We start from the raw sequence: 12,717 nt of genomic DNA, 5'->3' as shown, positions 1-12,717 counted from the left end.
GGGATTCTGCAGCACCTGGCCTTTCACAGAACAATCATTCTAGTTGTGATGCAGTTCACGGAAAAATGACAACACGCTGCCTTGTAGAATTCCGGCCTGAGCAGAACCCTCACAGGAAAGGTCACCATTCAGGGCCACCTGCAATTTCCAATCATAGAGGAAATCAGACAACTATTGGGCAGGGGCTCCTGAATACCATAGGAAGACTATTTAGACATCTAGCCTGGATGCTTGGTTGGGTCAACGTCTTGAGAGTTAGCCAGAGAGAACCTAACCCCTTGCTTGTGGTTCAAGGCACCTGACAGATCTCACACAGTCTCTCTGAAAAGACCATCTGAGAACCCTGCCATCTACTTCCTTAACAGTCCTCTTGAAGAAGTTCAGTCACTCAATTGTTTCGGATTCAGGATCAGCCGTTATCTTTCTTGGGCTAACTACATATCCAAGTTTGCCTCCAAATCCAGTCACTGACTGGGAATCTGGGAATCCTCTATCTTCTACCGACTCCTCTCCGGCCTTGCTCCTCATGCTCTGTCTGTGCTCTGTCCCCCAATTATTCCTGCAGGACGCACAAGGTCCTGATGCTCAATTTTCCCCAAGGGTAGCACGGTAGAAAAGATTTTCAGACAATAATATCTCCAACGTACGACACGAGGCAGAAGGTGATTTAATAATTTATTGATCCGAACTGTCTACCTTTAAAATACCTATTCTAATGACAGTAATGCTAATTAAACGAAACACTGAGTGACAAATTATAAAGATTATAAAGCACACGCACCACAGATCTCAATGCAGTTGTGAGTTAACTCAAACTTTCACAGGTTATCAATTGGATGGAAAGGTCGGTGGTTCACGCACTCAAACGATCTTGTCCACCTGGATTGTACAGGTTGAAGTCCGACCGTGCCAGTCACGTTGAAAGTCCTCCCAGTGAGCTTGGTATCACCCAAGCAAGCCGGTGAAATCTGAGTCCACAAATCAAGCTGATCAACGTTGAATTCAGAAACTGCACGCTGTTATTAAAGAACACAATGCCCACCTGGCTGCTGAAGTGAGGCGAGTGTGGATGGACAAGCTCTTTGCCCACTCGGCTGCTGAAGTGTGGCGAGAGAGTGTGGATGGACAAGCTCTTTGCCCACCTGACTGCTGAAGTGAGGAGAGGTGGATGGACAAGCTCTTTGCCTACCTGACTGCTGAAGTGAGGAGAGGGTGGATGGTCTAGCTCTTTGCCCACCTGGCTGTTGAAGTGAGGAGAGGGTAGATGGACAAGCTCTTTGTCCATCTCGATGCGACCTGAGGGGAGATACCTGTTTTGATGTAGTCTCTGGGACACCAGCATTTTTTTTTTTTTTTTTTTTTTTTTTTTTTTTTTTTTTTTTGTATACAATATCGAGGCTCGTGAAAGAGCGAACATTAATCACATGAACACACAGAAAGACAAACCGACACATAAAACATATAACAAAGGGAGCGGTAGACAAGATGGGGAGAGAGGGGGAAGGACACAAACACAACATTTGAGAGCAGGGACCGAGAGACATGGAGACATCGAGAGATCTGAGAGAGGGCGAGGGCTTTGGGGGGGGGGGGCGTGGGAAGGGGGCAGTGGGAGAGGTATAAAACATATGGACACTGCCAGGACTTCCAGGAAAGAAGTTGGAATTTCAAACAAGGTGGATCTGGGGTGAATTAGCGGGGGTAGAAAAGATCAAGGTTTTGGATGGGGGAAGATAAGAGATGGTGGTGAACAGCTGTTTTAAAGACCTGGAGGGAGGAGTGGGATTGAAGGGAGTGAGGGAGTTTGTTCCAGAGGCGGGAGAAAAGAGGAATGAAAGAGTGAAGGTGAGCGGAGAGCCGAGATTTCGGCAGTTTAACCATCAGAGGGTTGCTGGCAGATCTTGTGCGACCTGTAGGAATATTTGGGGGACAGAGCACAGAGAGAGCTGGGGGAGCAAGGCCGGAGAGGAGTCGGTAGAAGACAGAAAGACCACCTACCTGCCTGCGGTGAGTGAGTGAAAGGCCCTCAGAGATAGCTTCATCGCGGGAGATTCCAATAATTCTGAAAGCTTTGGTTTCAACAGCGTGAAGCCGAGCTAGGTGTGAGGCAGGAGCACCGGCCCATAGGGGAGAACAGTATTCCATTGAGCTGCGGATGAAAGCCTTGTATGTGGTGAGGAGCTCAGGTGTGCCGAGGAAGGACTTCGCACGACGGAGGATGCCCAGTCGGCGACTGGCTTTGGAGGCCAGCTTGGAAATGTGGTTTTCCCAAGAAAGATCATGGCAGATAGTGAGACCCAAAATCTTGAGCGACAGAACTTCTTGGAGAGGATTGTTGAGAAAGTAGATGGGAGGGTTGTCCAGTCGATCTTTTCGGAGAGACATAGTAAGAGTGTGAGATTTGTCAGGATTGAAAGACATGTTCCACTTGTTTGACCAGTCTGTGATTTTGTCCAGGTCTTCAGAGAGTGAGGAGGCAGCAGACTGCCGATCTGAGGGAAGAGGAATGGAGCGGCAGAGAGTGGAGTCATCAGCAAAGAGATAAAGAGGATTTTCGAGAGAGTCAGAGAGATCATTGATGAAGACCAGAAAAAGCACGGGGCCCAGAACACTGCCTTGGGGAACTCCAGCCTGAACAGGAAGAGGAGATGAGAGAAACCCATTCAGGGCCACACGTTGACGACGACTAGAGAGGAAGTCCGCCAGCCATGCGTGGAGATTTCCATGGATACCAAAGGAGGAGAGTTTGGTGAGCAGAGCGGGGTGCCAGACCGTGTCGAAGGCACGTGATATGTCGAGGGAGACAGCTCTAATTTCCTGTTTGGCATTGAGGACCTCCATCCATTGTTGAGACAGCAGAAGCAGCATGTCCAGAGTAGAGTGACCTGGTCTGAAACCAAATTGATGATCAGAGATCAAGCCATTGGAGAAGAGGAAAGATTTAATATCAGAAGCAATGATGGATTCCATGACTTTGCTGATAATTGGGAGAAGGCTGATTGGTCTGTAGTTGCTAGGATCTGTTTTTGCACCTTTTTTGTGCAAAGCGGTGATGTTGGCTGATTTCCAAGCAGATGGCAGTTGACCTTGAGCAAAAGAGAGGGTGAAGAGAACAGAGAGAGGGTGAGATAGAGCAGCAGAGCAGGATTTTAGGACCCGTGGGCTGATGCCGTCGGGTCCAGTTGCAGAATCAGAGTCGAGGGTTGACAGAAACTTTTCCACCTTGTCAGGAGGAAAGGACACGGAGTCCAGGAGCAGCAGGGTACGACTGGGTATGGTGGGTACAGAGAGGGATGGGTTTGGGACACAAGATTTAGAGGCAAACACAGAGTTGAGGCATTCAGCTTTTTCACGTGCGGAGTCAGCTGTGTAGCCATTTGAGGTAAGGGAGGGGATGGAGGGGGAACAAACACCAGAAACGGATTTGACCAGACGCCACCAGGATTTGGAAGAGGGAGACAGATAAGAGAGTTCGGTCTTGAGAACGGAGAGATATTGTTTCCTGGCTCTCCTGAGGGTGGACACACACTTGTTTCGGGCTTTGTGAAAGGAAATGAGATTTCCTTCCGTTGGATTTGCTTTCCAGGAGACGAAGGCAAGTTGTTTCTGGGCAACAGCCTCACCACAAGATTCCGTGTACCATGGACGGGAGGAAGGGTATGACAACTGAAGACGAGATGGGATAAATCTGTGCATGAGAGAGAGCAATTTACTTTGGAAGAATTCCCAGGATGAGTTGATGTCAGAGGTGGTAGAGATGGGAGACCAGTCCAGATGATTGATGGCTGCTTGAAGACCGTGCCAGTTGGCCTGAGTGAAATGCCAGACTCGTCGACGCTGAGCAGGCTCCCTGAGGATGGTCAGAGAGATGTCCACTTTAACAAGGACATGATCAGATGATCCGATCGGAGCAGAAGAAGAGCAGCAGACATTTTCAGGGAAGTTAGTCATAACCAAGTCCAGAAGAGAAGATGTTCCGTTGACTGAGATCCGGGTCGGGAAATTGACAGATTGTGTCAGTCCCAGTGAGTCGCAGAAGTCCTTTGCTGAGGAGCCATGGCTGGTGAGAGAGGTACCCACACCCAGCCAACTGGCATGATGACAGTTGAAATCACCACATATGAGGAAGAGAGAGTTGGGATGAGTAGATAGAAGTTGGTCCATATCATCAGACAGCGAGATGTAGATGGAGTCATCACTGTTTGGTGGACGGTACAACACACATATGAACAAGAGGTGGGAGCGAAGGGGAAGCCGTAGCCAGAGGTATTCCTGGGGGTGAGGTGGAGAGAGTGCAGTGCAGGGCGAGTGAGGAAGAGAGTTTTTGATAAAGATAGCAACCCCGCCTCCAGGACGAGGCTCAGGTCTATCATACCGGAGGAGGGAGTAGCCCGGGAGAGATACTATGGAATCAGAGACATCATAAAGGAGGAAAGTTTCTGTTAAGCAGATCACGTCTGGTTTGACAGAAGCAACCTGTATGGAGAGATCAGTTAAGTTTGAACGAAGGCCCCGGATGTTTGAGGTCCATACCGTTAATGAAGAGGAAGGGGGAGCATCAGATACAGAACAGGGGGGAGGAGGGGTAGGGTAAGATGTGGAAGAGGTGGAAGAGGTAGGGAGAGCTGTTGAAGGTGTGTCAGAGATTTCAGAATAGCTCGGAGAAAGGGAAGGATGGGGCGGACAAAAGGTTTGATGGTGATTGGGTGAGCCACAATGAGGTGTTATTTGAGGAGGGGGAAGAGCGAGGCAGAAGGTTGGGGGAGATGGAGGTGAGAGTTTGAAGGGGGAAGAAGCGGGGAGGACGCTTTGAGGAGGGGGAGTGAGCGGGGGGAAATTGAGAAGCAATGAGGGTGGGGAGATTTGAAGGGGAGGGGTGAGGGGGGAGTTTGGGAGTGAAGGGACAAGGGGAGGGATTTGAAAGGGATGGGATATGGGGGAGATTTGGAGGGGAGGGGTGAGGCAGGAGTCTAGGAGGGGAGGGGCGAGGGGGCGTCTTGGCGGGGAGGGGTGAGGGAGTAGTTTAGGAGGGAGGGGGCAAGGGGGGAGATTTGAAAGGGATGGGTGATGGGGAAGATTTGGAGGGGAGGGGTGATGGGGAAGATTTGGAGGGGAGGGGTTATGGGGAAGATTTGGAGGGGAGGGGTGAGATTGGATTTTTGAAAGTGTATGATTTATGGGAAACGAACATTTATTGCAAAATGAGTTTCTTGTGACCTTCGAGTTAAAAATACGTTTAAGGACGCTGGATGGAGGATGGAGTGCAGGAGAGTTTAGGGAATGTAGAACAAAGGCACTATAGGAGATGGATATTTTTTTTGGGATGAATTGATTTGGTGAGCAAGTCGAAAGCAGCCTTTTAAAGAAGAAGAAGAAAAAGGTGTTATAAAATATGACGGAATACATAACTTGAGGGGAAAGTGTAAACATTGAAGGTTAATGAGTGAAAACTATCTGGGGAAATGGGGGAGAAACACGTGGTCGAAGAACGAACGAACGAATAAGAATGAATAAACGAATGAGAACAGAGAAGGAAATGTTTTTTTTTTTTTTTTTTTTTTTTTTTTTTTGAGTTGAGATTTACACAAGGAAGTAGGCTATGGGTGAAAAGACTGGGAATACAGAGAACGAAAGTTATTGGATCACAAACGACGGACCACTGAGAGAAAAACAAAGCCTCAAGGTTGTACAGTGCACACTGTACAAGGCCTTGCTCGCGACACGGCAAACAGACGATCAATTTATGAAAGATAAACACCGAGAAACAACCAAAGTTGCACACAATAACTTCACACACCGAAAGATAAATACAGTTTCGACAAAATACAATTGTGAACAGACTTAACTTCGAAAAACGTGGAGACCGTGTGGAGCTTCGAAAATCCCTGCCGCCGTCTCCAAGATCTCGCCTTGCAGCATTCGTTGAGTACCAGCCAGTCGGTAGGAACGACCAGCCTCCCCATGGATGCACCTGGTTCTTGAAGTAGGCCTTGGAGTGTGAAACCAGTCGTGGTCCACATGCCGCACCTGAGTCCCTCTTTACTGGATGCTCGTTTTCAAATGAACTGACTCGGAACACAGAAGTTCCGTCTGGATTCCGCCTCCTCCCTCCTCCCTCCTAAAGCTGCTTCGCTCTCTGTGGCTAATTTATTGTAATTTTCAAGGCCGATGATCAGTCCGAGCCACCGTCTCGCCATGGTGTTTTCATTCCTTGATCTACCGTGGAGACGTGTGGCCATGTTGGTGTTTGGGTGGAGACCTGGTGCAGGCTTTCTGAGTCGGATTGCCTTTTCCATGTCTTTCCTTTATATTTTCTTTGATATTGTTGCGGTTGTGAGTCTGTCAAGTGAGTGTAATAAAGGTTAAAGTCTGCCCCCCATAGTTAGTCACACGAGCAACATGTAGCCTCGCAATAGTATAGTTATGTCTTAGTATTTGTGAGCTTAGTTCCCTTCCAGTGTTAATTCTGCGTTGAGTAGGAGCCAGGAGGATAGGCCCTACTTGCCACCGATTTCCCAGCCACCCTAGCCTCGATCCAGTTTGTTAAGCATTGGGTGATCATTGGCCGAGTTAACACGAGGTAGGCCTAGGAAGGATCACGGTGGAGTCAAGGCGGAGCAGCAGAAGCGATGACGGTAAGCACGAGCTGCCAATCAGAGCTCGAGGGTGGTGGCGGCGGCGTGGCGTCAGAGGGCGTGGTGAGAAGAGTCTGGTGAGTTCCAGAAGGTTCGGGGGGCGTAGCTATAAAACCTCGACAGGACTTGCATCAGAGGACTTGACTTGCGGCGAGAGAGAGAGAGAGAGAGACAAGAGGACTGCTGCCTGCTGAACTTGGCCATTGCACGAGAATGCGCGCTCTAACCAACACCAGGTGTATTGAAGAAGAGGAGTTGGTTTGCGACATATACGCGGGCGCAGCCAGGCGCGTTTATAACGAAATAGCGCATTTCAGCCGCACGAGTGAACAAGGCTGGGTAACCGCCAGCCGCGCTAAAGTCCGCCCTCTACCGTTTTGCCCCGATCATCCCTGTGTACGAGAGACGCGCTACGAGTCCCTGCCTTCGCCTGCCACTATCTTCGCGGGACGTGCCGGGGACCGTGGAGAGCTGGACGAGGACCATCTCTGGATGCGCTGGGGAACACCTGCCCATCTGCAATCCCCTGTGTGAGTGTGAGTGTGAGACGGGCCCGTTGTCCCTGGGATAAGTTAAGACTGTTTAAGGATTGCTCTGTGTCTCTTCGTCCTTGAACTGTATATACGTGTGGGAATAATTAAACCCTTGTTCTTTCTTTCTGATTCGATCGTTCCTGTGGTTTCTCCATTTGACTAAGCATGGCACGAATAAGATCGCTCCAATCGGGTTCCACTAGTTAAGACTGCGCGGGCCACGTGTACGCATCCGCTCGGCGTACTAACATCATACGTGGTTCGTGCGAGGCTTGTTTCCTCGCTCCCAGGGCAGCGGGGGTACTTAGGTACGAGCGAAAAGTTGTCCCGAAACCCTACGCCGCATGTGTCCGAGAGGGACGTAATAAGTCTCAGTTCGGCCAGGCCCAGTAAAGACAAGGGGATTAATCCCCCCTTGATAAGGGGGAAGAAGGCCGGCATAGAGAACCGTAACAATTGGTGTCAGGAGTGGGATTTGGAACCTGGGACAAAAAATTGTAGACAAAAATTTGGACACCAATTTTACATATTGGCCGCAACAATTGGTGTCGGGAGTGGAATTTGGAACCCTACCAAATTTTTTTGGACGAATTGGCCCCAAAGTAACGAGCAACCAAAATGTAGTTTTTAAAATCCAAAATTGTATTCGTACCATGGCTAGCCAAAGCGGTCGAATGCCGGTGGCTGTAGAAAATGAAAAATTAATGACCCAGGACCCACAGGAAGACCAGGAGAGGCGGTTGGTAGTAGAAGCAGATAAGGGTGCGGCAACTGGTAATGGCGAACGGCGTGAGTGTGCCAGGATGTGTGTGAGAGTGTGTAACAGAGTGTGTGAGTGGTATGAGTGTGCCTAGGTGTGCAGGTGCGAGTACGGTGTGCGAGGAAGAATGCACACCAGACCGTGTGCGGACAGAGCATGCGGTAACAAAATGCAGGGAGTGTATGGAAGGAGCTGGAGCGCCGCGGTGTGCAAGTGTGGAGTGGGTCGCGAGGTGTGGTGAGAACGCGGTTCGAGCATCGACGCAGACCGGGGTAGCGTTTAGCATGAAGTATAGCCGACACGAGCCCTCGGTGCATGGTGTGCTTTGTGTGCGACGGGGATCGGCGGGGATCATTGCCGCGGCGGTCTCACAAGGACCGGCATGCACGGTTCGCGCCGGGCCCCACCCTGTATGGTCGGTGCTCCGCCTTGGTGGGGAAGGTGATCGGCATGGTTCAAGGGGGGGTAGGAGAGATCGGAGCCGTGCCCCCTGGCAGCTGCGGTGCTCCGACCGTGGGCAGTTGGACCATCGTGCGTGGGACTGCAAGGCTCCACGCAGAGATGGCGCCTTGAACCTTGGCCCGACAAAGCCTCCTCCCCTGAATCGAAAATGCCGGACGGACCCAACCTACAGGCAACCAACCACCCGCATGCATCGCTCGGCTTTTCGAAGCCGAGCTGTTAAAATGTATTTCCGCACCGAGAGGCTCAAGTGACGTGGACGGATAGTGATAGTGTTGGCGAATGGTGCCCGGTGTGAAGGAATGCTGGTATCACCATTCCTCACACGATTTTTGGGGCTCATGAGCATTAGATTAGGGGGATGGCAGTGACCTGCACATGGAGGGACCAAGCGATGGTTACCTCCATGGGGCACCGAAGCTAACCGAGGGCGGGCTAGGTTAATTGTTAGGGATTTAGATGACTTTAGAAGACAAGATTTAAGTAAGGACATTGTACAGGTAGAGGGGACGTAGAGAGATTAGATGGTTGCTAATGACGAGGGAAGTGCTTAGTGTAAGGGAAAACGGGGAAGCACGAGTTTTAGGGGAAGTAGTCAGCTCGATGATGCTGTGTGTGTGAGGATGGTATTGAGCAAATGAGGAATTGGGTGCGATATTTGGTGTGTGAGAAAATATGGTGCGGAATGCTTGGTGCGGAATAAAAGGTGTGGAATGCATGGTGCGAAGGAGTGAATGGGGGGAGATGGACCCCTTCACGAATACCCAGGGTGGGTAGTTTAAAGCCAGGTAGAGGGCTTAGGTAAATTGTTTGGATATTGACACCTGTGGTGTGGGAAGTAGCAAGCAGTGCTTGGTTGGGTGCATGAGTATGTGGAATGGCTGGGCGTGTGGGCTTTTTGGTGCGTATGGTTATTGGAGCACTCCGCCACTGGTAGTTTGTCGGCCAGGTGAGGCCGCAGGTTGGCTCTGGGAGCCGGTTAGGGTTGTGAGTAGTTGTTCAGTGGGGCCCGAGGATCCAAGAGAAGGACCCGGGTAGCCCAATGCCAGAGAGGGCATCAGAGGGGTAGAGTGCCAGGAGGGGTCTTCCCCAGTTAGATAGTTGCAGGAGCAGGTAAGCTCGGGTGGCGACTTCAGTGGCAGAGGTGCGCAGGTAGGTACACCTAGTGGAGCCACACGACCCAGCCCCGAAATTGTGCAAGGGCACAGTAAGAAAAATTGGGGAGTGAGACTCAAATTTGGAAGGCACCAGGTGGTCAATGGGAATCAGGTTTTTTGAACCACATAGTTTAAAGAGGCCAATTGGCAGGGTATGACCCCGGGTAGTGTAAGTGAGTTCATGTCATTAGAGTAGTTAGGAAGAGAAAGTCCCTTTGTGCCATCCACATGCATTCACCAAGGATGACGGACAAAGCTCCGCACCAGCACCAAGTGAATGATTTGAGTAAGTGAGATGCATCACGACGTAGAGTGACTGTGTTGGTTCCATTTCTTCCTTCCTGTGAGGGATTGGAAGATGAATTTGGAATTAGAGGGGGATATGGGAGACAGAACGTAGTGACGAATTTGTAAATATAAGGAAGGGCTAGGGTACTGTAGTGTAAGCCGACGTTGGGGGGTACGGACGGTTAGGGACGAGTCTGCCCTGCTCGCTCCTCCGCGCCCCTCGCGTTGCATTGCCTTGTGTTGATGTGTACCTTTGCGCCCTTTCTGCTTTGCTGACCATGCTTTGTCTCTCCCCCCACCCCTGGACCCACTTTGGAGGAGGAGTTGTGCAGCAACATCGAACGGTGCAGCTGCACTTCACTGCAACGGGCAGAACCCCTGCTGCACTTCACTGCAACTGGCAGAACCACTGCTGCACTTTGCTACACATTTGCAGACGAACTGCGCAGCACTTTGCTGCCGTATTCCTTTGCATTTGTTATAACTTTGCTGCACATGTTCAGCACTTGCTGCCACAGACACTTTGCTGCACATCATCGCATTACACATTATGGACCACAGGTTTTGTGGCCTTACACTTTGCGGTGCAGCACTTTGCTGCAGACTCACCTTGCATTTTCGGACCACTTGTTTTGAGTGGCATCAATGTCACACAGTTGGACCACATAGGGTTGGCCCTGCTGGCAAATAAAACGAACACGTGTTTTGTATACATTTTTATTATTGATGTGCTAGGAAAGAAGAACTGTAAGTTTTTATGCACACAGAAGATGCAGGAAGACAGAAGATGCCGGACAACAGCAAACATGTGAATTGTGAGCTGTGAATTTTTGACAGTGTATTTGTGCATTGCTGTGCTTTTCTCCCCTCCAACTTCTTTCCAAAAAGGACAGGTCCTGGGTAATAGAATTGTAAATAAGTTAGATTTTGTGATTGTATATAAAATGCTGCCCACCAGCTTTATGTTTAGTTTGAAAGTAATTCCGCAATTCGGTTAATTGTGGGCGTGATTCTGCAGTTAGATACTCAACGCAGTAGGTGGGACATATTTAGTGTTGTAAAACTGTCGCATACACGGGTTAGAATAAATGTTAGGGGGAACCACATCTAAGTGTCACACATAATTAAAAGTTAGTCCTGACTCTTTCTCAAAACCGGTCGTTCCAGTAGGTTCGACTCGGGGACGAGTCTGACGAGGGAGGGGGGCAGTGTTGCGGTTTTGTCTGTCAAGTGTGTGTAATAAAGGTTAAAGTCTGTCCCCCATAGTTAGTCACACGAGCAACATGTAGCCTCGCAATAGTATAGTTATGTCTTCGTATTTGTGAGCTTAGTTCCCTTCCAGTGTTAATTCTGCGTTGAGTAGGAGCCAGGAGGATAGGCCCTACCTGCCACCGATTTCCCAGCCACCCTAGCCTCGATCCAGTTTGTTAAGCATTGGGTGATCATTGGCCGAGTTAACACGAGGTAGGCCTAGGAAGGATCAGGGGCGGAGTCTCGGCAGAGCGGCAGAAGCGATGACGGTAAGCACGAGCCACCAATCAGAGCTCGAGGGTGGTGGCGACGGCGTGGCGTCAGAGGGCGTGGTGAGAAGAGTCTGGTGAGTTCCAGAAGGTTCGGGGGGCGTAGCTCTAAAACCCGCTGCGCAAGGCCCTCGACAGGACTTGCTTCAGAGGACTTGACTTGCGGCGAGAGAGAGAGAGAGAGACAAGAGGACTGCTGCCTGCTGAACTTGACCATTGCACGAGAACGCGCGCTAACCAACACCAAGTGTATTGAAGAAGAGGAGTTGGTCGCGACATATACGCGGCCGCAGCCAGGCGCGTTTATAATGAAATAGCGCATTTCAGCCGCGCGAGTGAACAAGGCTGGTTAACCACCAGCCGCGCTAAAGTCCGCCCTCTACCGTTTCGCCCAAATCATCGCTGTGTACAAGAGACGCGCTACGAGTCCCTGCCTTCGCCTGCCACCAGCTTCGCCTGCCGCCATGCCGTGCCGAGGACCGTGGAGAGCTGGACGAGGACCATCTCTGGACGCGTTGGGGAACACCTGCCCATCTGCAATCCCCTGTGTGAGTGTGAGCCGGGCCCGTTGTCCGAGAGTTAAGTTAAGACTGTTTAAGGATTGCTCTGTGTCTCCTCAAACTGTATATATGTGTGAGAATAATTAAACCCTTGTTCTTTCTTTCTGATTCGATCGTTCCTGTGGTTTCTCCATTTGACTAAGAGTGGCACGAATAAGATCGCTCCAATCGGGTTCCACTAGTTAAGACTGTGCGGGCCACGTGTACGCAATCCGCTCGGCGTATTAACATCATACGTGGGTCGTGCGAGGCTTGTTTCTTCGCTCCCAGGGCAGCACGGGTACTTAGGTACGAGCGAAACGTAGTCCCGAAACCCTACCCCACGTGTGTCCGAGAGGGACGTAATAAGTCTCGGCTCCGCCAGGCCCAGTAAAGACAAGGGGTTTAATCCCCCTTTGATAAGGGGGAAGAAGGCCGGCATAGAGAACCGTAACAATATCTATATAATAATACCGTAAGGACTCGAAATTGTTATCCCTTTTACGCCGCACCCAGTGACCCGATGCCCACGGCACTAATGGATATACGATCTACGAATCGCGCTCTTTATTTATCACGTACAGCCAGACTCGAAAAATCTGAATTAGTCGACTCTGGGGCCCAAAAGCATCCGATTAACGGCCGATACGACGCCATCTTTCGACGCCATCGTATTGGCGTCTGCTGGGTGAAGGCGATGCGAGCCGTCCGCTGATTGGACAGTCGTCGAGTGGTGTCATTAAATAATGGGCCGTGCTTACTGCTTACTGATATTGATCTGAAACTTGCAAATGGGCATGTATTGCAAAGCAATTTTCCTTCT

At 50.3% G+C, this 12,717-nt stretch overlaps 1 protein-coding gene across 1 annotated transcript in view; it reads left to right on the top strand.

Moving 5' to 3' along the window:
• LOC137429581 (polypeptide N-acetylgalactosaminyltransferase 6) overlaps positions 1-12,717 on the top strand; it is an 86,353-nt gene that overhangs the window by 24,578 nt on the left and 49,058 nt on the right. The gene's annotated exons all lie outside the window — the stretch shown is intronic.

This window comes from Myxine glutinosa, chromosome 6, assembly GCF_964187855.1.
Source record: "Myxine glutinosa chromosome 6, kmMyxGlut1.1, whole genome shotgun sequence".
Taxonomy (NCBI): Eukaryota; Metazoa; Chordata; class Myxini; order Myxiniformes; family Myxinidae; genus Myxine; species Myxine glutinosa.
This window is presented reverse-complemented; position numbering and strand designations above follow the sequence as displayed.